The sequence below is a fragment of the Chelonia mydas genome, chromosome 3, assembly GCF_015237465.2.
Source record: "Chelonia mydas isolate rCheMyd1 chromosome 3, rCheMyd1.pri.v2, whole genome shotgun sequence".
Lineage (NCBI taxonomy): Eukaryota > Metazoa > Chordata > Testudines > Cheloniidae > Chelonia > Chelonia mydas.
This window is the reverse complement of record NC_057851.1, coordinates 156,200,332-156,226,572: the sequence shown is the minus strand read 5'-3', so window position 1 is coordinate 156,226,572 and position 26,241 is coordinate 156,200,332. Positions and strand designations below refer to the sequence as shown.

General features: G+C 41.6%; 1 long non-coding RNA gene across 2 annotated transcripts; it reads left to right on the top strand.

The window, feature by feature from the left end:
* Positions 1-2,094: 2,094 nt before the first annotated feature.
* LOC122464843 lies at positions 2,095-5,238 on the top strand. Of its 2 annotated transcripts, none has more exons than XR_006289238.1 (3): positions 2,095-2,130; positions 3,536-3,689; positions 4,493-5,238. It is a non-coding gene; the product is annotated as an uncharacterized LOC122464843 (long non-coding RNA). The 2 variants fall into 2 exon arrangements; XR_006289237.1 differs by having other exon boundaries at positions 2,104-2,196.
* The last annotated feature ends 21,003 nt before the right edge of the window (positions 5,239-26,241 follow it).

Below are 26,241 nucleotides of genomic sequence, written 5' to 3'. Positions count from 1 at the left end.
TATGATTTACATCTCTTTCTGGCCCCCTGAATGTGTGTTCCATTCCCGTGACATCTTTTGGAGCCTGATTCTGACCTAAGTGACATGTATGTGCATTGGAAGTAGCTTCCTATAGAAATAAATGAAGTTACACCAGTGAGGAGTGTCAATGGTCAACTGAAAATTCAACCCCTAGACTCCCTTAGATTTATTTTACTCAGAACCCTGCATATTTACCAATTATAGTTTGTACTGCCCACCATGCTAGTGACCGTACAAACACATAACAGAAACAGTCCTTATATAATCTAAGCACAGAGGACAGACAACAAGTGGATACTATGAACAAGCAGAGTAAACACAAGGTAACAAGAAGACTACTGTGACTACCAGTCATAGGACTGTTTGTAATTTACTAATGTGTAGCGTACACTCTCCCTTACTCATCACTTTTGAATTTGGTTCACTGAATCTGAGGGTAGAGAAGCCTAAAGTCTATATTGGTTTAACTCACATGCTATGGGGCCAAGTGACAAGAGCATAAGGAAAGCAACTAGTAGGAGGGCGCAAGTTAAAATAGTACACAACTACTTCAGCGTACAACTTCTTTCAGCTCTTTAGCCTGCAAGTGAAGTGAACTTAGACTCCAGAGACTCATGTACACATCAGTAAGGGGGTGTAATTGTAGGTTGTGGAATATGTCTATATTGCATTAGGGAGGTAGGAGTGTAGACATACCTGAGCTAGCTTTGATCTAGCATGCTGCAATCACACCGCCTAACTGCAGCATAGATGCTCCAGTTGAGAGTCTAATAACTGAGTGGAAAGGAGTCTATTTGAGAAAATGGGTCTCCTACCACATTTGAATTTGGCCCAGAATAATTAGTGGTTTGAGTCAGAGGTCTAATTTGGATCAGCACTGAAGTTCAGAAGTTTATCCAACATCTGAACCCCTTTTGTGTAGAAGCCAACTGGATATCCCACAAACAGACTCACGAGCTTTCCAATACTCCCTGGTTTTGCCCAAGTCAGAAATATGAGAACAAATTCCCACAGGATATTTCTACTTCCAGTTCCAGCTTTAATCAAGATATAGGGAAGCTTGTTTTTTTTTTCTTTTAAATGATAATTTACCAAGCTTTTTTCAAACCTGAAATTTATTTTGAATTTAGTTCCATCTGAGATCTGGATGATGGTTCAGGGCAGATATTGTTTTATACTAACCGGTTCTCCCGTCTCTGTCGATGACTGCCATTCCTGCAGTCCCCTTCCCCAACTCATGCTCAGACATTCCCATGAGTAACTGGAGAATTAGAACATCAAGCAGGCTCCAGGTTAAGCTTTCCAAATAGCTGGGAACTCTGCCTACCCTCCATACCACAAACATATCCTCTCATTCACCCTCACCTTCAAACCCTGCATGGTTCCATCTTGGCCTACTATCTCTGTTCTTATTTTTCATGCGTTCTCTCTCTCTCTCCTGACCCTCTTAATTCTGCTGATGCTGCCAGACAGTCTTACTGTCTCCTAATTTCCTTTCCCCACTCCTTCCTTTGTGTCTTCTTCCTTGCTGCTCCCTATAAATAAAACAAATGCTCATTTCCAGTGCATCAAGTCTCCACCCACTCCTCACTCAAATCCTTCCTAAAAAGCTCATGAACAGCAGTTCCCATCAGTAATATGCCTTGTTCGTGCTATCTTTATGGAAGAGGAGCAAGTGAGACCTTAAAAAATATAATCACTTTTCTCTGGTCCACTCAGATCATCTTGTCCTCCCTGTGCTTGTCTTATAGGTAGTACCCTCCTCAGTGCAAGGAGTCTAGTTCTGTAGCTTCTACAGGACTGACACATTATCCACACTGTGATACAGGAAGGCCAGGGAGAGTGCTAGGGGGAAATAGATAAGCTCAAGGCTAATTAAGGCGTGGTTCCCTGTAGACTAGGGAAGGTGGCTGCAGGTTAATTGGAGCACCTGCAGTCAATTAAGGCCCTGTTAGGAACCTAATAAAACCCCCTGCGTCAGGCAGACAGAGGAGGAGGAGGGGACGCACGCACGCACGCACGCACGCACGCACGCACGCACGCACGCACGCACGCACGCACGCACGCACGCACGCGGTGTTGAGAGATTTGGAAGACCTGTGAATTGGAGTAAGGGAGACTCCCTTCCCCACAGTATCTAAGGACCAAGGGTAGCCTCATCTAAGGGGGATGAGGGTAAGAAACCCACAGAGGTTGAGAGGGGCTGGGACTCAGAGCAAGGAGCAAACCCAAACTCCTCCCCCGCTTCCCTCCTCTACCACCTTCCTGGGCTAGTAGCGGGACCCTTGGCACCCAAGAGCAGGGGCAAAGGGTGGCATCTTAGCTCCCCACCAAGAAAAGCGCAGTACCCACCAGACTAAAATTGGCCATCTTGCCACAGTACCTAAACTAATAGTAAGTAATAATCAACATGTGGGACTAGTGGCTATTAGGATTGGTAGAACCAATCTATAGGTGATAACCAATAAGAACCAACCTGAAACTATACTCCAAGCTGATACACAAAGCAGTTCCAGATTTTAGCCAGGACAACAAGCAGTAGTGCCAAATTGCCAACAAATATACTGTTTTTGTGGTACTTCTGGTTCAGCCAGAAGCAGGAAGAACCAGGAATACAGAAGCGCCTTTTCCCAGGAAATTTCCAGTCCTGTTTTATAGGCTTAAGTGGTTTAAAGAAATATATTTGATTTTTGGACAAACCTTTTGATGTTTGTCAGTAACCACTATTGCAATTGCTTTCTTTCTGGAGCTACTATTATCTGGGACACCTTGCTCTGCCCATCTAGGTGATCAATTCAAGACATCTGCTCTAAATTAGGAGAACAAGGCTGCAATCAGATTTTAAATTTATCCTCCTCCCTCAATCTGAAAATCATGGGCCAAATTAATCTCTGGTGTACGTCTATTCAAGTTGTTTGGTGCTTTATTTCAAAATTTTATTTATCTTCATAGCATCCCAAATAATTCAGCTACATAAAGGACCAAACTCATCCATGGTGTCACTTGGCTGAGATCATGGCTTACCAGAGATGGCTTTGCTCCTGTATCTTTTTCTTCCTTCAAGTCCTTCCCCAATGCCATCAAATGCATATCCAGAGATAAGTAAAAGGATAGCCTTTGTGATGCAGTCATTGATTTAAAAATGGAATGTATTCAGGCCCTATTGGCAGAAGTGGGATGCAAGCTCCCTGCCTCAGGAAATAAGTGTAGCAACACTGCTGTTGAGTCAAGAACAACATTTTCAGAACTATTTGGTGTGGTGGCTTTGATGATTTCTTCAGACTCTGTAAGTAGACTGACAAATTGACTTTCAAGTGAAAGGTCATTTAAAAGATTTGAGGATAAAGGCATCTGGATTTACAATTAAAAAGCTGCAGAAGGTCAGTTTACAGCTCTACTGGGCTTATTGCGTAGGAGGTGCTATCATATAATTTGGCAGCTTCTCCTGCTTTCTGATTGGGATAGTAGAAAATAAAAATTCCTTGTGGTTTCTTTTTTTCCTTTTCAAACACAGTGAAGAGTGGTGGTGCTTTGGCAAGTTCAATACAAAGAAATATTGTGCTGGCATTCTCATGGTGTAGATGACCTCAGGACTGAACTGTACAAGGGAAAAACAGGTCTCTGTTGACTGGAATGCACATTTTCTTGAATCAGCTATATAGAGAGAGGTATGTAGAACACATTCACTCTGCGTATACAGTAGACTCTCACGCTGTGCCTGACTCATCTCACTCCACTTCACTAAAGAAGTCCCTGGACTTAAGGCTGATCCACCACATAGATTTATTTTGGTGTATTATGTTTGACGTACATCCTTTTGTCCTATTCTCATCACTTTTAGCTTCCCCTGAATTCCAAAGCCCATGGAAATTCACAAGCACTGCTGCTTCCCCCACTGGCAAAAGAACACTCAGTAGCACAGAGGGTTAGGGCTAGGGTTAGCTTTAGGGTTAGAGTCGAGATTGTCCCACACAGCCCTCCACGTGGCTCCAGCAGGTGGTTCCACTTTCAGGTATTTGTGCAAAGATATTTATGGGTCATTTTCCCCACTACTTCTCTTACTCCCAGGAACCAGGATGAAAACTGTAACTAAGTCCTGGTATACATTACAAAATTACTTTGATATAACTATGTTGCTCAGGGGTGTGAATAATTCACACCTTGGAGTGACGTAGTTATACCAACCAAAGCGCCGGTGTAGACAGCACTATGTCAGCAGGAGAGCTGCTACTGCCTCTCACGGAAGTGGAGTTATTAAGCTGACAAGAGAGCTCTCTCCCACTGGCTTAGAGCGTCTTCACCAGAAGCACTTCAGTGACACAGCTGCATCAGTGCAGCTGTACCTCTGTATATTTGTAGTGTAGACCCGTGTGACGAAGTGGGGAATTTTTTTAAATGTTTTGTATGACTACTGTGTGCCTCAATTTCCCCTTTTGAGCTGATGGGAAAGGGTGTTTGTTTATTGTTGCAGAGGACCAGGTGTGACCCCACCTAGCAGCCTAGACCCCACACAATGGCCTGGACACTTTGTAACTTAGCAACTGATGACCTGAAGGTCCACCCCAACTTGGAAGCCAGCCAGTTTTGGCCAGTGGGAGAACAAAGGGCTGAAGAGAGAGCCACCAAGTGATCTGTTTGCCCAGGAAAGAAGACAAAGGATGGAGGAGAGGTTTTTGGGGAGGTGATATAGTGTGGTAGTTTTACAATGCTGGCCAAGAGTCACTCCAGTCTAAAGAGGTCAGGGGTGTGGAAGCCTCCCGGAATGGACTCACTGAGGGGAACTCATGGAGTGAGGCGGGCATGTTGAAGGCTCAGAGGTGCAGCCCCAGGAGGCAGTGGTGTCAAAGGGCTTACCCCAGAGAGAGTGTGTGATCCAAAGGAGGATTATCACTCTAAAGGGGGTCTTCCCAGGGACCATTACAGAGCCATGGGAGAGCACCAGACCTGTGGTTTCATGATAACGTGCCTCCCAGCCCCAAATTCCTACTCATAAATACACCTTAGGAAAACACAACTAAGAAACAAGCAACAACCTTATGAAATGTAGTACTAAACTGAGCTTATTCCTTATCAAGACTGACATGATTGATTTCCCTTTTCCCATCCCTTCAATAGGCTTTGTACAATGTTTGCTTCTGGTATCAGATTCACATTTGGGTTCACTCTAGAAATAATGTAGTCATTTCTAAGCAGTTGCTTTATTAAAAGACAAAACAATGAAGTCAAAAATATCATGAAGTGCTTTTCTCCAGAGTTCAACTATAGAACGTTTCAGCATTTCCTTTCCCACCTAGAAGATTATTTTTGGTTCCCATTCAGTGCTTTTAAACATAAAACATTCTTAGAAGAGCTTTCATGATATAAATTAATAAGTTTACCCTTTCTGAGACTGTTGTGAAGGATGCAGAACATGAGGGCACCCAAGTATGGCCCAGAGGGTAAAGGGCAATCTACAGATATTCTTCTGTAGTCCTCTGTATCTTAATTTAAGAATCAGGACAAAGTTGATGAACCGTATGTTGCTATTGCTGGTGAACTCAGCTAGCAAATAGTACTTTCTCTTCATCCATCACAGAAGGGACGTCTTGTGCCCAAGACCTACCCTGGGGACTCAGGGGACCTGGGGTCAAGATCCAGCTCCCTGTCTGAGCTTGAGCAAGTCACTCAGTCTGTGCCCACCAGTTCTTCAGCTGTAAAAGAGGGATGATAATCCTTCCTTTCCTCTCTCTGTCTTGCCTCTATTGACATTTAACTCAATTCAAAGGTAGAGCTGGGTGACATTTTTCAAATTTTGACTAAGGAAACGGGGAAGAATAATTGTGAAAGTTTTCACTCCTCCCTCCCTCCCTTTTTATGACCAGTTACAATTTGGTGGAAACATTCTCACATTCAATAAAGCAAAGGGGAAATCTTGGCCAGCTCTACCCTTATATGGAGGTGAGGCCCACAAAAACTATATCTCAGAGGTTCTCAGCCAGGGGTATGCGTACCCCTGGGAGTACACAGTGGTCTTCCAGGGGGTATGTCAGCTCATCTAGATATTTGCTTAGTTTTACAACAGGCTACATAAAAAGCACTAGCAAAGTCAGTACTAAAATTTCATACAGACAATGACATGTTTATACTGTTGTATATACTATAGCAGTGTTTCTCAACCTGTGGGTCGCGATTTATTTTAGACTTATATGGTAAACACTTTTGTATTTTTATGTCGGATTTTGTAAGCAAGTAGTTTTTAAGTGAGGTGAAACTTGGGGTATGCAAGACAAATCAGACTCCTGAAAGGGGTACAGTCATCTGGAAAGGTTGAGAACCACTGCTATAGCTCACAACATGCAATGCATTAAGCTAGTGAGGGTACAATGGAGAGTTTGATGCTGTAATCACCAGGAGTTGCACTTCCACTTTAAAGAACAGGTCACATGCGGGGGTGGCATGATGGCTGAAAGCCACAGTTGGCTCACCCTGTCTTTGTACTGCAATACACTCCATTTTATGCATATAGTATGAATGAGGCCTTTGGCTGAGTAAAGTTTTGGCACCAATGAAGAATATATTCTCCCTCCTCCACTCATGGAGAAGTCCCAGTCAGATGAATGATATTTCCAGGCACATGCTGAATGGGACATACAGAAGACAGCCCTTAAAAACACAAGCAACTTCACTTTGGTGGATACTGAATGGTGACTGCTTTGCCTCGCACACTCCTATCTGACAGCTTATCATACACAAAGGCTAGGACAAGCCCATGTTTCTCAGGAAGCTGCTACATAAATATTACCTTTCTGTTCTAATCCAACATCCCTGGGAAAAGGATGCTGTCAATCACATTGTGTGCAACTCCTACTGAAAATCTTGCCAATGGTAAGTCAACACTATTCTTAAACTAATGTGCTTAGTAGCAGGATGCAAACAAGTTAAAGATCTCCTAGCAACTTGTTTTAGTTCTCCTTGGCAAGATGTTTTCAAGGCAAAAGGGATGGTCTGTACGAATGCAGGAACTAAGGCCAGATCCTCAGCTGGTTTAAGTTGGCATAGCTTCCTTGCTGTCAGTGGATCTATGCAGCTTTACACCAGCTGAGGCTCTGGGCCTCAAGGGTTTTAAGAGAGATTTTCCCCTCCACATTTGACTATTCAGAACTTTTAAAATCCCAACTATTATACGATGAAATCGGACATTATTTAAAAACACTATCATTGTTACCAGTTAAATAAAAACATTAATCACTTTTATAATTTAAAAAAATCACCCTTTAGAAGCTTAGGGTTAAAATCAGTTCCCATGCTATTTTCTCTTTCTTATATACACTTGCAATGATTTCCCATTGTAATATCATGTGGCTGCCTCCCACGCACTCCTTCATGGCCACAGGTCAGTCTGCAGCACTTTGCCTCTGTTTCCCCCTTTTCAGGGCCCTTTGAACTCACAGTTCAAAGGTGGTTCAGACAATCCCTACAAGGATACCCATTTATTTAGTCCTCCAATACATACTGGCCCTCTGGCCCCAAGCAGGTCAGTGTCTCTCTCCTGTTTAACCCAAAATAACACAAAGTCACAGAGTCTTCATTCCAGCTGGCCTTTCCAGTCTCATCCCTGCTTGGATAGGTATCACCCAAGCCTCCCTGCTTGGAGAGCTTCCTCCCACTCTCTCCTGCCTCTTTAGCTTTTCCCCTGCTGACCCAGGGCCCTGCATGAACCTCCTTGCTCTCTACAGACTTAACTATAGTCTCCTGGAGCTTCCCTCTTCACTGCATCTTCCTGCTCTTTTTACCTTGAATTGCCTGATTCAACCCAGGTGTGTGACTCATTCTGTAATCCAGGCTCCGGGGAAAGCCACTCTGATACACCTATCAATGAATTCTCATTGCTCATGGAGACTGGGCTACACATGCCTGGCTAGTCACTATGGAAGTTGCTCATGAGTGCCGGCAATGCACGCTCATTGGTTATTATAGGGTTGCCAGTGACTCTGAGCATTGATTTTTGCTTGTGTATAAGTGGGTTCAAAAAGAATTAGTTAAGTTCATGGAAAATAGGTCCATTAATGGCTATTACCAAGATTGTGAGGAACGCAACCACATGCTCTGGGCGACCCTAAACCTCTGACTATCAGAAGCTGGGACTGGACAACAGGAGAGGGATCAGTCAAAATTTTGCCCTGTTCTATTCATTCCCTGCGAAGCATCTGGCATCAGCTACTCTAGGAAGATAGGATACTGGGCTAGATGGATCACTGGGTCTGATTCAGTATGGCCATGCCTATATTCCTATAATTGCCCAGGATAACAACAGGGCTAACGCTCATGTTTTAAAAGAGATAAAGAAAGACAAGGACTTTGCACCCTTGCAGATGCATAGGAAACAAGGTCACGTTTGTGGCTTACCACCCGTCACAGTGTTTCCTTAGCATCTCACCTCCTGTGTCACATAATGTTCTGCTGCCTTTCTGCTCATATCAGATTTGTCAGTCCAGGCCTAATACCTGTTGGCAGGTTCTCCCCTCCCCTTACATTATAAAGAACTCATTAATTCACAGCATCTAGTTGAACAGTGAGTCTCCAATTCAGCTTTGGCCTCAGTTCCTTTGTTTGTGAACATTTCATGATGCCTCATTCTGGTTTATGATATCAACAGAACCATTTCTGGAAGAACCTGTGGATTCTGCTCCTGATTACCATAGCAAAGACTGCAGAATGCTGCATTTGCTTCCTTATTAGGAGCAACTACTTACGGAATAAGCGTAAAATCTTGTTAGTGCATTGTGAGAAAGAACTACAGAACAAAGCTGAGACGTTCCGGCACCCAGAATAGGTGAAATTCACCTGTCCCCACACAAAGCAAAGGGTGAAACAAATTGTCTTTGTGTAGGGAACTAGGAAGGGATGGAGGAAATGGTATCCACACACACAAAAGCGGTGAGCAGCCCCCGAGGGCCTTTCTCAGCTGTTATTTCAGCCTACCAGCAGCATCTACCACTATCCAGGGTTGCAAGTGTTCTGAGCTAATGGACCTCCACGAGTGTGTGTGCCATGACCTTTCTGGCCCGTTAGGTGAAGCTGGCACAAATACATTCAGGAGTTTCAGAGATCCCCTTGCATGGCTAGCTCTCCTGCGATCCCAGTCTTTCACAGCACAGAGAGCCCTGAGAGCGATATCTTTGCCATTGTCAATGAAACACAATGTGATATGCCCAACAATACCTTGGGATTTATTAAAAAGCTTCCCCCTAACCCTTCCAAAATAGTATTTTTGGTTCTTATGCATTGCTTTTGGTTAGACAAGTAGTAATTTCTCCTAAGGAACTAAACTGGGACTCAATAGGTCTGGGTTCAGTTTCTGACTCTGTCAAAGACTCCCTTTGGGACCTTGGGCAAGTCACAATTTTTCTGCACCGCAGTGCCCCCATTGGTACAGAAGGGACAATAATCCTTCCTTTCTTCCCACCCTTGTCTGTTTGGTCAATTTCGATTATAAGCTGTTTGGGCACCGCTTGTCTGTATGTTTGTACACTGCCCCCGATCACAGGGAGGGGTTTTATGTGCTATTGTGCTGTAGATTCATAATAAGAACAATGTAGATACAATCACACGGATGATGCTTTGTTTGTGCTTTATATATTAGATACGTAACATAGGTGCGAACCTCTGGCTCCAACTAATTGTCAATGAGGCCCTGACAGAGACCGGGCAGCCTTGCTACATAGACTGTTAGTGCATGTTGCTATTGTCAGCATAAAGGAACTTTGCTACCAAAAGGAAAACTAATTTCTTTTGCTAAGCAAAGAGGAAGTCCTGACCTTTCCGAAAGTTGCATGAAGGGACAGATTCTGAGCTGCACCTCACAGATAGGGCCAAAGATAACAGTGAAAGACTTTGCCACTGCCTCATTTCTGGGTTGGCTGGAGGCTGATGTGACTCTGGGCATAAATTAGAGCAGCCCCAGGGGCAATTGTAATTTACAGCAGGCTTAATCAGCTGGTGGACTGCAGACATTACTCACATGAGTAAGGATACCTCACTCGAGTAAGGTTTGGGTGGACCCATAGAGTATGTATCTGTTCTCTACCGGTGATTATCATTTTTCTATTTTATTCAGACTAATCCTTCAACCTGTACTTAGGCAGAGTTGTGGGAATGTCAATGGGAATACCCACTTGAGTCACAGGACTGGACCCATTGAATGAGGTGAGGAAAAACAAGGATGTTAATTGTTTGACTAACTTGCAAACTTAACGCTTTTTCCATGCATGAAAAACTGGAGTGTCATTTAAATGCATGTTGCCAAGCTTTCTATTTTTGATTGATTTCCCCCTTTTACTAGTTTTCCTTCAACTCTGCTTTCCAGTGTCACTGAGTTATTAATATCCAGATCCAAATCTTGCAGCTTCACTGAAGGGGAATGTGTATTAAAATACCAGATTTGCCAGCAAACATCTGCACCTTGCAAGCCTATTGTATTATTATTATATGAGCAAGCCATTGTAAATTCTTTTAAGTCTGTAACTTATTTCACGTTAACACACTGTGTTTTACAACACCATTTCAAAGTTTATGACCTTTTTTCTTTAGCCGCTTGTTCCAATTGCATCTTATATTTCATCAAATATGGTAAAGAAACCATGAGAATAAATTGATGCTCCATATGAATTCCCTTTTAAATGGATGCTGCCAAAGTGCTGCAAAATGGTTTTCCTTTTTAGCCCTACTGAACTGTGAGTAGGTTTCTGAGGCCAAATTCTACAGGGAAACATTATGACCATTTAAGGTTTCCAAACTTTATGCTTCAGTACAAAAGGCCTAAGGGTGAAGATTTAAAATGGATGAAGTGGAGAAATTTGCACTTCCTTAAGAAAACATATAGCATTTCCTTCCATGTGTCAGAAATGAAAACAAAAAATACAAACTAATTCGTCATGAAATTTTCCTTTTATAATTCCCTCTTTAGTCTACCCCCACCTAACTAGTCATATTTCCTACTCTTTCTTGTCAGCTTTATGGCTTGTTGGTCACAGTTTCAATAACTGTGATGGACGATCTTCTGTTCTATATATTATGTACAAGAATTCTGCTTAAAAGTCTGCTTGTGTTCACAGCTTGTTTTCTGCCACCCACTCTCCATATCTCTTCACAACACACATACACTTCTCTCTTTGGGAGATATGTATCATTTAGGGTCATTAGCTCAATAAAAGATGATGGTTTACTGTTTGGGTCTACTTGGACACTGCTGTAAAGTGAAAAGCTATCATATTTATGAGTTACTGTTTGTTAATAATACATTGGAATCTATTAATTAAAGCACATTCATGCCAGACACATGACTTCAGCCTTTTGTTTTTCACTCAAGCAATATTATCTCAAATGCAATGTTGATTTTTGTCTCCCAGGCATTACATAAACCTCAAGGGATCTATAGCATCAATTATTGTTTTCCTTACATGCAAGACCAAAAAAAAAAGAGAGAGAGAGAAAGAGAGAGAGAAAGAAGCACATTAGCCAGATAATCTGGAATTATTATTCAAAAGAAAAATAATCAAATCAAAACCAACAATCGAAAGCTTCAGCCAGCTGAGTAAACGTTATTGTCAACAAAGAAAATGCAAAAGTCTTCAACAGCCTCTCTTTCTTAAAAATAACCAAAAACTTCCACAGTTCATAGATTTGTCAGTAAGCCCCAGGCTCATCTTGGCTAAGATTTTTTTGTCAAAGTTCATGTACTCAACCCTATATTCATTTACTCTATTTTGAATGATAAATTCATTTGTGTCTTGCAGGTGGATTATCCAAAAATTAGAGAATCCAGAAACTCAGAGGACTAGTAGAAGTAAAACATGTAAATAATCCCAATGTTATATTTGCTTCTTCAGTGAAGTCCCAGCTCAAGCTGTTCCCCTTTTGAAACTACGCTGCATTTAAGAGTAATATAAATAAGGATCTTCTCCCCCCACCCCCGCGCCAATATTTCTTAGTATTGTGGATGTTAAGAGCAGAATTTACCCTTCCTTTGAAGCCCCCCCTTTTTTTTTATTAAATCACAGCTGTGTGGTCTCCAGCCAACTCAAACTATCTTTCCACTTCAGTTCATAGGATCTCACTGCATGCCCAGTCTGCTCAGACTTGTTATGCAGATAACTGATCAAACCAGCTGAGAACTTCACACTGGTAACAATGTTCACAAAAAATACAAAATTTCTCTGTTAACTGCTTCACTCCTTTACAGCAAATGATATTTTAAAAACCATCAGAAAACTGTGAAGGCAGCATTGTTTGAAAAACAACCACAAACAAATTACAAAGCCCCACTTATCCTAACTTATTTGAGACATACAAGAGGATAATTAAATATATAATCAAATTTACTATTTCTAGTTTAATTTAGCAGAATAAACTCCATGAACATATATAGTATGCCTTTGTAAAGAAACTTGCATGGAACATTTCACATGTTGTTGCGTCTTTGTGGGTAACAAATTCTCTTCTATTTCACAAGCTTGCATTAAACAAAGGCTCCTCCAACACTGATCCAGCCTAAAGAGTTATACTTTAAAGAAATTTAAAAGGTGAACATTGGTTGTATTTAAATACTGAGTTAGTAATCATAAACTTCTCTGGCAGTATCCTTTGGAAACTAAATCCATAAATTTTATTAGTATTAAATGTTTCTAATGGGAGTTGACAAATAGTTGAACTGACTTGCTTTTTCTCTGCACTTGGCAAAAGGAAAGGAAAAAAAATCCCTATTACCCAATGAGAAATGCATTAATATGAAAACCCATTCATCTCAATTTTATACAAATATAATTTAAGACCTTTTACAACCATTGGTGAAGTTACAATGTGCCACAGGGAAGCTGCAAAAATTTTATGAGAGTAATAAAATTGTCATTGTAATACCATTAGAGGGTGCAGGGACAATATAGATATTTGAATTACCTATTGCTTTTATGCCAGGTTGAAAAAACTACATGAAGGAATTATAGCATGTAATGGAGACAACTGTTGAAACAAGCCAGAGAATGAAACCGAGGTCCACTTCTAGATGGGCTAAGAAAATCCCCATTAGAGCCCTGGAATCAAAATAACCTTCCCATTTGTGTCGACAGCAATGAATTTTAAGTGAGCAGCCTGTTTTATTTTTGTGTAAACAACTGGACTGAGACCCCCTAATTAAGCAGTTATTACTCATATAAGGTAGCGTCTCATCTGATAAATGATGTTTTTAGCTTCTGTAACACACATTTCCTGCTGTTGCACTCAGATCTGGCTCAAGGTAAGAATGATGGTGGTCTCTCTTATTCTGCCTTTGTAATTCATAGCCAAAAATCTCTTAGGTAGCTCATGGCAAAACGATGAAAATCTACCATGGGATTAACATAGTGTTAACTTTCAAGGAATGAAAAATCCCTTTATTGAAGAGCGCTGCTGCTGGGGTATCTTCAGGGAAAGGTTGCTGCACTCTTGTTGCATGTGCAACAGATGAACAAAAGGCAAAAGCAAGGAGAAACCAATAGAGGGAATCTCTGGTATCAACATTTCATTGGCTGTGTTCAAGACAGTAATAAAAGAACTGAAACAGTTCAAGCATCTGCCCTTGGCTGAGGGACAGGTAATTATGCACTGTGGACTCCACTCCCTTGGAACAGTTGTCTTTGATTTCTATCTCCTCTTTTATTATAGCTGAAATGCAAAACTCCTGATGAAGCCATTACAGTCTGAAATTTACAAACAAAGGAGGAACCTCTGCAAAGTTGCCAGAAGACGATACTTTTAAAGAGGGGTGGAAATATATGGGCAATAGCTGCAAGATTTGGTGCTAGATCTCAAAGACCGCAGTGTTGGTGTTGATGGTGGTGGGGTCTGGCTCTGGAATTTTGGTTTTAGTTCCAACCTTAGTAAATACTTAAGAGTGAGAATAAGGAAATGCATTTTATTTTCTGTTTGATAAGAGCCATATTGTGAACTGTGGCAGCTGAGCTAATTGCTTTTTGATTATTTCATTAATTGCTCAATGATTATTTCATTACCACTGAGGTTATGAAAACCTGTGCTGTAATTTTACAGTAAAAATTTGTATCAGAGATTCTGAGCTTAGGTTCCAAATCATAATAGTAACTTCATATACCTTAAAGCCTAGGAGCTGTGCAATCCCAAGGGGAAGTACAAAAGGAGAAAGAACCTCACTTATCTCCCTACAGGGGCTACTTGGACTTACTTACCCACTTAAAGTCTTCCCAGGAGAAGGTGGGTGGGGGGTGAATATGGAATGGACAGAGCCTTGGCTCCACACACCTTTCCCCTCCTTCTGATTAGTGATTAATTTTGGGACATTCAACTTGACATCCCTTAAAGAGGCATGATTTTCAGAAAGTGCTGAGCAACTGCCCTCTGAAAAATCAGGACTTTAAATGTGTCCTACACCTTGGACACCCTAAACTGAGGCACTCAAAAAAAATCACTGGTCACTTTTGAAAATTTAGGTAGCCATCTTTATTCAACTGCCTCTTGTGCACCCTTGCCACTAGGTGGCAGTACAACAGTACAAGACTTTTGAAAGAGGGCCATCACTTAAATGAACAGGGACAAAAATAAGGCCAGAAGAGAATGAGGAGAAGCTCCCTGGATTTGGTATTCTACTAAAAGAAAATTAACCTTTCCTTCACAGTAATGGAAGCTGTTCAACAATCTGGTCTCTTGTCATGCTATTCACAGATTTCATACTTTGCCAACAAGACATTTTCCTGCAGTGAATCCTCGTATTTGTGTTCATTTTACTCTGGCTAATATGTCTTCTGAGCAACCACAGTATAATAAATTTCATCGAGCATGACCAGCATACTTAGTTCATATTATTCATTTGCAGTCATTTATTTTTTTCCAGCCTTTATTCTCCACCCCTCTCCCCAGCACTTACTTTGTGGAATGATAATAATACACACAGAGAGCCGCCTGGCTGAAAAGAACTTAAACACAAGTAAGAAGATCTGTCTGTGCTCACACCTGTTTTAAGATTTGTTATCCTTGAAAAGAAAAGCTGTAGGGATTCACTCTGTTTCTTCCTTGTAGATCCCAGTGGAATATACCATTAAACCGCAGGGAGGAGAGAAAGCCTTCAGCACACTTAAATATACTTATGTCAAATCCATCTCATTCTTCCAGTCTTCTTTCCTCAGTGTAGCCACCGTTCCCAAGGGCTGGAGAACATTACAACCCATTCACTTTATATGAATGGGCACAAACAGACTTTTTCACCATTTCAATATGTCTACATTTGCAGGCATATCCTGTAGGCCAACTGAAACAGCCTTAATTTCAATTTACTGTCTCCCAGAGGAGCATGCCATTCTCCTGAAAATGGAAAACTCTATGGCCATTTTCTCCCCCCTTCAAGCTGAGATCTGAACTGGAAGTAAAATTTCTCTCAAGATTAATGGACTGTAGTTTTGATGCTTAAAACAGGGCACATGATCTTTATTAATCAAGTAATGAACAAGTTGCACCAAAGCACGGTGTTTGGAAGGTGTTCAGAGTTACTGTACACGACTCAGCTAAATCCTTTTCTAAGTCCCTGTGGAATGTCGCTATTCTAAGAGCAAGAAATTATGCCTTAGTGGACATTTTGCTCTGCCTAGTTTCTTATTAAGAGCTATTAATTAAAAAACAAAAAGGAAACAAAGAAAAGCAAAGCTGAGTTCTCGGTTATGAAAAAGGCCTGTAAAGGCTGTGATGCTTTTCACTGGTAACCTAGCCAGACCTGTATTTATGCTAGAACTCCTTCAGTCCACAGTAATGAAAAGAAGTCCCCATTGCAGACTGCTAAATGTTGTGGTTTACCAAGTCTGCCACAACACACACACAAACCAAGGAAACAGCATAAAAAATGCTGGGGGACTTGGTGGGAGGCCTGTGACGGTTAGAGAAAGTTACGGAATGGCGAAGGCTGAGGTATGGAAGAACATCAGTGCCACAGGCCAATCCTAAGTGGTCCGAGCCTTGTTTTAGGGCAGTAATGAAGGCCAGGGTATGGGTCAGGAGGCAATGTGTCTTACTCTGCTGTCTCACAGGAATTATGACATCAGTCGCCCTGTCCCTGCACCTGGAACAGTAGCAGGAACTCACTGATCTCTTCTTCAGTAAACTGTGAATCTAGAAAGTCACTGAACTGTGATTTTTTTGGTTTATTGAGATGTTGTTCAGTCAGGTCAGACAGAATGTTCAGTGCAGTCTTGACAACCAGCCTGTAGGTTTCATGCACATATCTGCAGTATGTCTGTATCTATAACCTATTTCTGGACTACCGTGTGTAGGGAATCTAGGGCTCAGTTCTGTATTATTTGGGCAGGGAGTTTCATTGAACTCGATAGAAGTTTGGACTATGCAGATTTGTAAATGGGAGCACAGCCTTATGATTTTTACAGCACAAGTAACTGCTGCCATTTAATAAACAAATAATTACAAGCACAAGCAGGGCAACACCTCTGTGTAAGTAAGTGTAAACACCAGTGTATTCTAAAGAACAACAGAAGGCCTGTCAAATTAGCGATTACCTAGATTTTATTGCCATATCATGATTAATGTCATTACTATGTAACAGGCATAACTTTGGGATTTTATACCATTAAGGATCAAACTACTCTTGGCATGGGGAGCCTGGAGGGTGGGGCCATCCCTCTTATGTCAGTCTCTTGGGGAAGGTGATACTTAGATTGGTGGCGTGGTATCAGACAGTGTAAGTTGTGTGCAACTGTGATTTCATCCTCATTTAGAGTTGGTGCTTCTGGGTGCACTGATAACTGAGGTCCCCAGTTAAGTGCATGTGAGGACTGAAAGATTAGGGGTGAAATCCTGCCTCGTTGAAATCAGTGGGAGTTTTGTCACTGATGTCAACTGAGCCAGAATTTCATAGGTCCCAGTGGATAGAGTGCTCACCAGGCCCAAGGAAAGTGAGGCTGGCAAAATACAATAACCAGAGACTGGCACATGTTATAATAGCTGGATCTAAATCTACATCCAGATCCAAACATACCCCAAGGTTAATGGGCATTTAGATTGAGGGTTTGTTTTTGTAGTTTATTAAAAAGAGCTAGTAGTGACATTTGGATCCTAATCTACCTCCAGATGTCCCCACACTGCCCCGAGTGTTTGGCTCAGACCTATCTCTGACAATAGTCAATAGTCTCTAGTAATCAAGAAAATATATTTAGGGATTATTTATCGATAGGGTTGATAGCATCCCTAGTGGTAAATGTCTTTCTAAGTTTCTATTAGCCTGGTTGAAAAATTTCATTCCATGCTGATGATAGGAGTCATTAATTACAAGGTCTCATTCCAAGAAGCAGGGTAAATATGTTTGCAAATGCATACAAGCGTAGGGAAATGGAAATTAAACTAGATAGGCTGCCTTTCTTGCCCTCTTAAATTAAAAAAAATAAATTGAAACTTTACAGAACAAATCATGTGAACAAGTCTCTTTTGGTGTTTTGTTCCTCTCCTTCTCTTTCCAAATTTGGATACACTCTGGAGTTTATCTGAGTCAGAGGTGAAATGTGAAAATTTGAAGTTAATTACCAGATCTGCTGAGACTTTAAGGTGGTTTCAAGCAGTTAATGCAGGAGTTCTGCTGTGTGGTTTGAAAAGAGGGGCTACAGGATATCTGAACTTTTTTGAACCTCTAAAAATATGGGGAACGGGGAGATAGGAAGACTTGGGTGTAGATTCAAGATGTGTGGGGCTTTTTATACAGGTTTGCCAGCCTGAGTTATGTTATTGAAGACTTTTGAATACAATTGAAAGCGATATAAGAATATGCTATTGTTTTAAATGATGGGGAGATTTCAGTAGCATTAATGAAAAACCATGCATCAAATTTTCTCTAGTAGAAACAGCTTGGTTCATATGGCCAGAGAGCTTTTTCCCTAAGAAGACCCATGTAGAAGTACTGTACTTGGAACAATGTCATGGCAAATCATAGAATCATAGAGTATCAGGGTTGGAAGGGACCTCAGGAAGTCATGTAGTCCAAGCCCTTGCTCAAAACAGGACCAATCCCCAACTAAATCATCCCAGTCAGGGCTTTGTCAAGCCAGGCCTTAAAAACCTCTAAGGAAGGAGATTCTACCACCTCCCGAGGTAACCCATTCCAGTGCTTCACCACCCTCCTAGTGAAAAAGTTTTTCCTAATATCCAACCTAAACCTCCCCCACTGCAACTTGAGACCATTACTCCTCGTTCTGTCATCTGCTACCACTGAGAACAGTCTAGATCCATCCTCTGAGAGACAACTGTCAAAAATGACATTGAGGCAGCCAGTAATCAGAATCTTCCATGCCTGACTCAATTTACTGTTTCTAAAGTGGAGTGCTGGTTGAATGTCAGATCTCTGGAGTGAGGTATGCATCTTACCGCTTGGTTTCTGGGAGAAGGGCCAAAGCCTTATTTCTGACTGGTAGGTCTTCAAAGATAACACTGGCAAATACAGTCCATAGATTAATAGGGTTGGTTATTTTTATGGTTTTACATGTTGATTTCTAAGAGAAATATACTTTTCCAGCATTGACCACACGTGGCATATATGGTTTGTACTTGGGGTCCAAGTGTAAATAAAGACTGATCAGCAAATGCCTGTAGCTCATGACTAGCATTTCTGACACATAAACGGTCTATGGTTTCATTGCATAGGGCCAGACCCAGACCTCAGTTACTCCAGTGTAAATCCAGAGTAACTTCAGTGACTGAGATCAGAATCTGCACCTTATTAAACGGAACTGACTTTCAAATTCACAATTTATGAACCACCAGAAAGAGTAGAGTTATTATGAACCTCCCATGTTTTTCTTTGACATTCAGTATCGTGAATCTGCAAAACAGGCCAAAATTATAATTAAAAAAAATAATAAAAATCAGTTGTTATTAAATGCCAAAGACTTTTTTGGAAAAAGGCTTGAGGGGAAGCAGAGGTTGACATAGCTATTGCTTAATAGGCCACTGTTAACAGCAATAATGACCTAGTTTTTGGAGCTTATATCTATGCTCTTTTAAACGATAGCCAACAGTTGTATAATATCCACACTGTAATTGAAAAACAGCAGTAAGGGCAGTGGTGGCTGGAGCAAACACATAGAGGAATCAGTCTATGTAGGAAAATGAGTCTTGCTTCACGTAGTTTCACATAATACCCACTTAGCATAATTAGAGATCTCTTCAGATTGTAAACAGCAAGAGAAAAATGAAACACAGAACAGAATGACAGTCCTCCAAATGCAAATTTAGAGCAGATTTAAGGACCTCCAGATCTAGGATTTGGGTTTGGACAATTATAGAGAGAGGGGAAATGCTGTAAAGCTGCATCTAGACCCAAATCCAGCACAGCTGTTGGGAACATTCAGATCTGGAATTTTGGTTCAGGGCCACCTCTTCACCAAATCTGCACAGAAATTTACAGCACAACACATGATCCTTAAGTACAAAAATCTGTAGAGTGGTTGTTATTCTAGAGGTCATGCTAGTAGATACTTCTATGGTTTGGACGGTGACCCTGAGTGAACAAAAGATACACTTTCCAAAAAATTTACTTTGTGGCTAAGGTTTTCCATGCTTGGTCTCTGCCAAAAGATGAACTGTTTTTAAAATTTTGAGCAGATACTGTTCTAATGTTTTTGAATTATAGGAGAGTGTGGATAAACACCAACAAAAATCTTTACTGCTCATTGACAAAATATTCTAATCACATTTCTTTGAAGAGGAATATAGTAAAAACAGCCAAAGATTGAAACTTTACCTTTGGCATGAACAGAGTCTAGCACTTATGACTGATTTTTGATTTGACGATACTAGACGCATTTTAACATTATGTATGGAGCATGTGTAAATTCTTTTAATTAAACGTACAGCTGTGTGTTTATTGGGCCTACTCCTGGAATTCCTTCTGAAATCAGTGGGCATTCTGTCTCTGGAATTAACTGCAGGATCAGGCCTTTACAAGTGAGGTATACTGTGTGTGCATGAGCAGCCAGGAAAGTGTGCACGGTGATAAGGACTCACTAATATTAGTTATCCCAGATGTTATGTTAATTGGCTTGATGCTCAGATGTGAGAAGCCTGTTTTACAAACACCCAGGACAAAGGCTGTTAAACCTCAATTAGGATACAGACAGGGAAGGTGCAGATGAGTATGGAGTAATTACTGGGCTGTGTCTGACAGGCAAGTTCCTGTATTCTCAGCCAGAGCAGGTGATTCTGAAACCTGATCGCTCAACAGCTGCAGGCAGGGCAACACATTTACACAGCACAGCCTGCCCGGGATGACCTTTCAACTGCTGACAGCTCTCTGCAGTTTGCTGCACATGAACAAGTTAACACCATGTGGGTAAATCAAGCCTTTGGTTTTAATATCCAGGGATTGCGATATAAGGAATCACACAGCTGGAACTCAGACTGCAGCTCAAAGCCCACTGGAAGTTATCAATCTGCCACTGGAAAACTCCTCTCTACAATGACATACATGTGTTCAGCTTAATTAGTGATGGGTGAACCTGAGAAGCCTTGGAGATACAGTCTGATTAAAGGCAATTCTGTGGGGTGCCTCCAAAAATCTACCTCTTTGGTCTAGGTATTGAGCGGGGAATCTCATGGCAGCACATTCTTTGCACGCAGAGAGCACCTTTCATTGGAGAATCTCAAAGCACAAGTGAAAATTAAACAATTCTCATAACACACCTGTGAGTTAGGTAAGTCCTGTAATGAGACAGATAATGTGTATACGTGTACCACCGCACCGCCAAGGATGGATGCAGAAACATGTCACAGGCCCTATTGTGCTAATACTCACTCTTAGCAGCTGGCCTGCACTAAATCACCCTGACCTCTAAGGGAAGAATTGTCTAGTGGGTAGGGCACTAACCTAGGACTTGGGAAGCCTGGGTTCACATCCTTAGGCCACTGCACTTTCTGTATGACTCTGTGCAAGTCTTCGTGCCTCAGTTCCCATCTGTAAACTAAAGATAATAGCACCTCTCTACCTCACAGAGGTGCTGTGAGGACACATACATTAAAGGCTATGAAGTGCTCAGATACTGTGATAATGGGGGCTATATGAAGACTGAAGATAGATAGATCTATCCTAAGATTTCCAAATGGCTACGGTATGAAGCATGGTGGATTTTTGTCATATTGTCCCCCTTTTGCAAATGAGGAAATGGAGGCACAGAATGGGAGCCTGACTTGCCTGAGTTCGCACAACAAGCCAGTAGGAATAAACTCATAGATTCCAAGACCAGAAGAGACACCATGATCATCTAGTCTGATTCTGTGTATAGCACAGCCCACCAAGCTTCCCTGAAAAGATTCCTAGAGAGAGCAGATCTTTTAGCAAAACAACCCATCTGGATTTTAAAATTGCCAGTGATGGAGACTCCATCGTGACCCTTGGTCAATTGTTCCAGTGGTTAATAGAAGCCAGCTCTTGGCCAAATCCAGAGCCATCTATCGGCATCATCCCAAGCTCTGTATATTTGGGCAATATGGGACTGAGATCCCAGCATGCCCGAGTTTTGGTTTTGAAGAACTAAAATGCAGCAGAAGAGGTTTCCAAAATCAAAACCTCACAAAGTGGCTTTGCCTGTCTCTTTCCTGTACTAATCACTAGACACAGTTGCCTACCTCTCCATAAGTCCTGCTTTCAGCTAATGCAGAAATGTCACAGCAGCTTTTCTTGCAGACAGCGAGCGCTTCCAATCTTGGCTGGAACCAGGAGAGAGGTCAATGTTTTCCAGTTAACTAGTTTAGCTCCGGTTTTTCATGAAGGGTTTGGGGAATTTCTCTCTGTCTGCATGTATTAACAATGTTGTGATGGAAAGCAGGCTGATTTTTCAGGCAAGTTTATGGGAAAACTTATTACTTTTGAGAAGATAAGATAGTGGAAGGTGTCTCCAAAGGAGTCCCTGGAACAAAAGGGGATTTTCTGGAATGGCTCCTCGGTATTTGATCCAGAGCAATGGACAGTACGCGTCAGAATCATGGCTTCAGATATAATTGGTCATCCCATGAAGTGTCAGAAAAACCCCATATGTGCTGGACTCACTCTTTACTCCCCTTTAGCAGAATGTCACATGAATCTGCCATTCTTTATTTTTGTAGGTTGGATATGTGTGTGTGTTTCACATACACGCAGGTCCCTAGAGTTACAGTTAAACCCAACATGTTAACAGAAGTCACACATGCTTACTGAGAAAGGACGTGGTAAATGCTCCTGGACCCACAGGGGTATCTGAAACACACACACAACGCAGTCATCTTTTTCTTACAGTAATGTTTACCAGGAAAACAAACTCAGTTTTGTTGATACAAATATCCCTTTTTAAAAAACCTTGATAGTCTGAAAATAAAGACAATCTTGATTGTGCTGTTGAAAGAAAGCACATTTCCTGTAAAGTCAGTTCAAACTTTTTGAACATGATATATAGACAATAAATTACATAAGGTAACATCCTCCAGCTAAGTTACTGGGAAGTGTCTTCACTCAGGTCTGAGTAGGCTGGGTAAACCATGAAGACAAGCTCACAAAGCTTAGTACATCAGCATATCACTGATGTGGAGTATCTGAGGAAGGCCTGAAGAACAGTGCTCAAATCAATTGGAGCACAGCTTTTTCTCTGGGTACTACTTCATTTGCCCTTCTCTTGCTGCTTCTCAGTGCTTTACCTCCTTTCCCTGCCACAGCTTCAGCAATGAGGTCAAGGTGTATTATTTTGGATGGGTGAGTCTTGAAAACTCTGTTGAGGAAACAATACGCAGGGAATGTTGGCAGGGAACATTGGTTTGAGGTACCCCATGAAGGAAGTGGGAGGTATTTGTTGCTGGAGGGGCAGGGTTTTCCCTGGGCTTCATAGTTTGGTTTTGCTGGGACTTGAACCTGCTCCTCTGAAGTTAGTGAGAATTGTGCCACTGACTTCAGCAGGCGCAGGATTAAGCTCCTGGAGCACAAGATCTCCAGACGCTTTGCACTGCCTGAGCTTTAGATATAGGATCCTAGACTATAGGCTGTTCTGAGGCAGTCTCTCCTCTTGCTACCCAGAACCTGGGCTTATTCCACTAAATCTGAATGGACTCAGTTCCTCAGGCTCAAGTACAGCTGATCTGAATTCCTTCCAGAACTATTTGCCCAGCTTTCATTTGTGTTTCCAAGTTCCAGAAAGGCAGACCAGGCAGTAATCTGTGTTGTACTGTACCACAGTTTAGATCATTTAGATTATTATATTCTGGGATTGTAAAGGAAATAAAATAACTGAGACAACAGGCCAGAGTGGAATGTATCTTAGAAAAGGAAAATAAAATCTAGTAGAGCGCGTTTCATTTAGAGAATGTTTAAGGCTGTGGTTCAATTTGAGGAATGCCAGGAAATTCAAAAAGGTAAGAATGCTGGAGGAGAGGGGTGTGGCGGTGCACTCCATAATGCTTTTTATAGAAATATGTTTATGAATGTAAATATGACATAACTGGAATAGGTTTTATGCTACATATGCCATGTAACATGTCTCTGTAAAGATTATGATCTACTGAATATATTCATCCTATTTGTATGCGTGTACCATTTTTGTATTCGAAGTTATGAATATTGGCTGTGTACTTGTTTGATTTTAAGTAGCCTCAGTGAAGCACTCCTGTTTTGTTTTTCTTTTCCATACACATTTGTCCAGTTGAGTTTTTTACAAGCACAAATGCTCATAGAAAACAAATTTTTCATTCACTTCTGGAAACCATTCACATGAGTTACCTGACTATATGAGTTATGCTCATCCAATGATGCACTGCTGTACCATGTGACATACAACCATGAATAGACGCCATACCATGTGACTTGCATGACCAGTCATAACTAGATTGCAAATAATAAGAACAGTTCAAATTTTGAATCTTGAGTAATGAATGGCAAGCTATCAGGTAAATAATGTTAACTAAATATTTTTCTTAATAACTTCAAGCAAATAAATCTGAGAAAATCACAACTGTCCCTTAGATAGTCCACATTCAGAAAAAGTAGAAAAATGAACCAGATATGTAATATTATTTCTTACAAATTATTTATTCAGGTCTGATGTTGCCTGCCTACTGCAGATCATAATTGAGTTGTTAGTTTGAAAGAACAATCAAGAGAAATCAGCAGCAGGGTAGAACATTTGAGACATGTTGAACATTTTGTCTTTATAAAACCTAGCACATCTTTTTTAGCCGCTAACAAGTAATATGCATATTTGTATCTGCACATACCATGGCTTACCAACAACATTTAGGAAGGTAAATTATGCTAGAGGGGATGGCTTAGTGGTTTAACCTGCAAGTTAAACAGACAGCTGTAGTGGCTTAGGAGCCAGCAAACAGAGCCGTAAACAGGGGAGTTTCAGTGGGAGTTTGAAAGGGGAGTTTGTCTTGTGGTGCTTGTTTGGGGTTTGTTTTTGCTGTGGGTGGTGGTGTTTTGGTGTGGTTTGTGTTTCCCAGATTAACAGGATTTAGGTGTGAAGGCCATGACAGATACAGAGGCAGCAGTGGGAGTGACCCAGGTAGTGGAAGACACGATGAAGATGACTGGATGTGGAAGCTGCGGTATGTACATGATCCTGGAGGGCGTACCTGGTAAGAGTTTTGTCTGCATGAAATGCTGTCTGATAGAACTGATGGAGGAAAAGATCTGAGGTATGGAGATGCAGGTGGAAAGTCTGGTTGAGTTTAGAAAGGGGTTCGAGCACATTATGGAGCGAAGACATGAGGTATCTGAAGGGAAAAGCTCAGACTTGCAGATGGAAGCAGGACTGAGGAATTCTGAGGGGAGACTGCTGGGTGAGGAAAGTGGTCATTGGAACCATGTGACTAAAAGAACTAGGCAGAGGAAAAGATGGGCTAGTGAAGGAGAAATAGAGCTCAAGAATAGGTTTGTAGAGTTGGAAAATGAAGAAGGGGCTCAGCAGGTAGTCACTGAAGGTGGAAGGGCAAGGAAAAAGAGAAGAGCAGCTAGTCCTATAGGAAAAGGGGAAGAGTCAATGGAGACTACATCAAATATGAGCTCCAAGAGGATACAGGATGGGTTGAAGAGGATTACAAGGGAGAATAGGAATGGAAAGAACTTGCAGCCAGAGGGAACAGGGGATAGACTGGAGAATAGCACCATCACCAGAAAAAGGCAGGTCTATGTGATCGGGGACTCCTTACTGAGAAGAATAGACAGGCCTGTAACCAGAGCTGATCCAGAGAATAGAAGGGTGTGCTGTCTTCCAGGTGCTAAGATATGGGATGTAGATCTGAGGGAGCGGGAAAGAATCCCCTAATTATCCTTCATGTGGGAACAAATGATATGGCTAGATTCTCACTGGAAAGTATTACGGGAGACTATGCCAGGCTGGGGAAGACACTTAAGGAAATCGAGGCTCAGGTGATCTTTAGTGGGATTCTGCCTGTTCCTGGAGAAGGGCAAGAAAGGTGTGACAAGATTATGACTATCAACAGACGGCTTAGGCAGTGGTGCTATAAGGAGGGCTTTGGTATGTATGGCCACTGGGAGGCATTCATTTACAGAGGACAGTTCTCTCGGGATGGACTTCATCTGAGTAGGGAAGGAAATAGACTTCTAGGATGGAGGCTGGCACAACTGATTAAGAGAGCTTTAAACTAGGAATTTGGGGGAGATGGTTGGGAGATGTCCAGGTAATCTCCATGCCGGATTTTAGCATTGAGAGGGAAGAAAACGAAGTAAGACAGGATATAGCCGTGGGTAGGAGAATTGATATAAGGAGGAAGGGCAGTGTGGATACCAGTCTAATAGGTTATACTGGCTGTAGAATGACCGTGCCTAATCGGGTACAGAATGTGAGTGAGGCCAAACAGCAAAAATTAAGATGTTTGTACCCAATGCGAGGAGCCTAGGTAACAAAATGGTGGAACTAGAGCTACTGGTGCAGGAAGTGAAACCAGATATTATAGGGATAACGGAAACATGGTGGAATAGTAGTCATGACTGGACTACAGGTATTGAAGGGTATGTGCTATTTAGGAAAGACAGAAATAAAGGTAAAGGTGGTGGAGTAGCATTGTATATCAATGATGAGGTAGAATGTAAAGAAATAAGAAGCGATGGAATGGATAACGCAGAGTCCGTCTGGGCAAAAGTTACACTAGGGAAGAAAACTACTAGAGCCTCCCCTGGGATAGTGCTTGGGGTGTGCTATAGACTGCCGA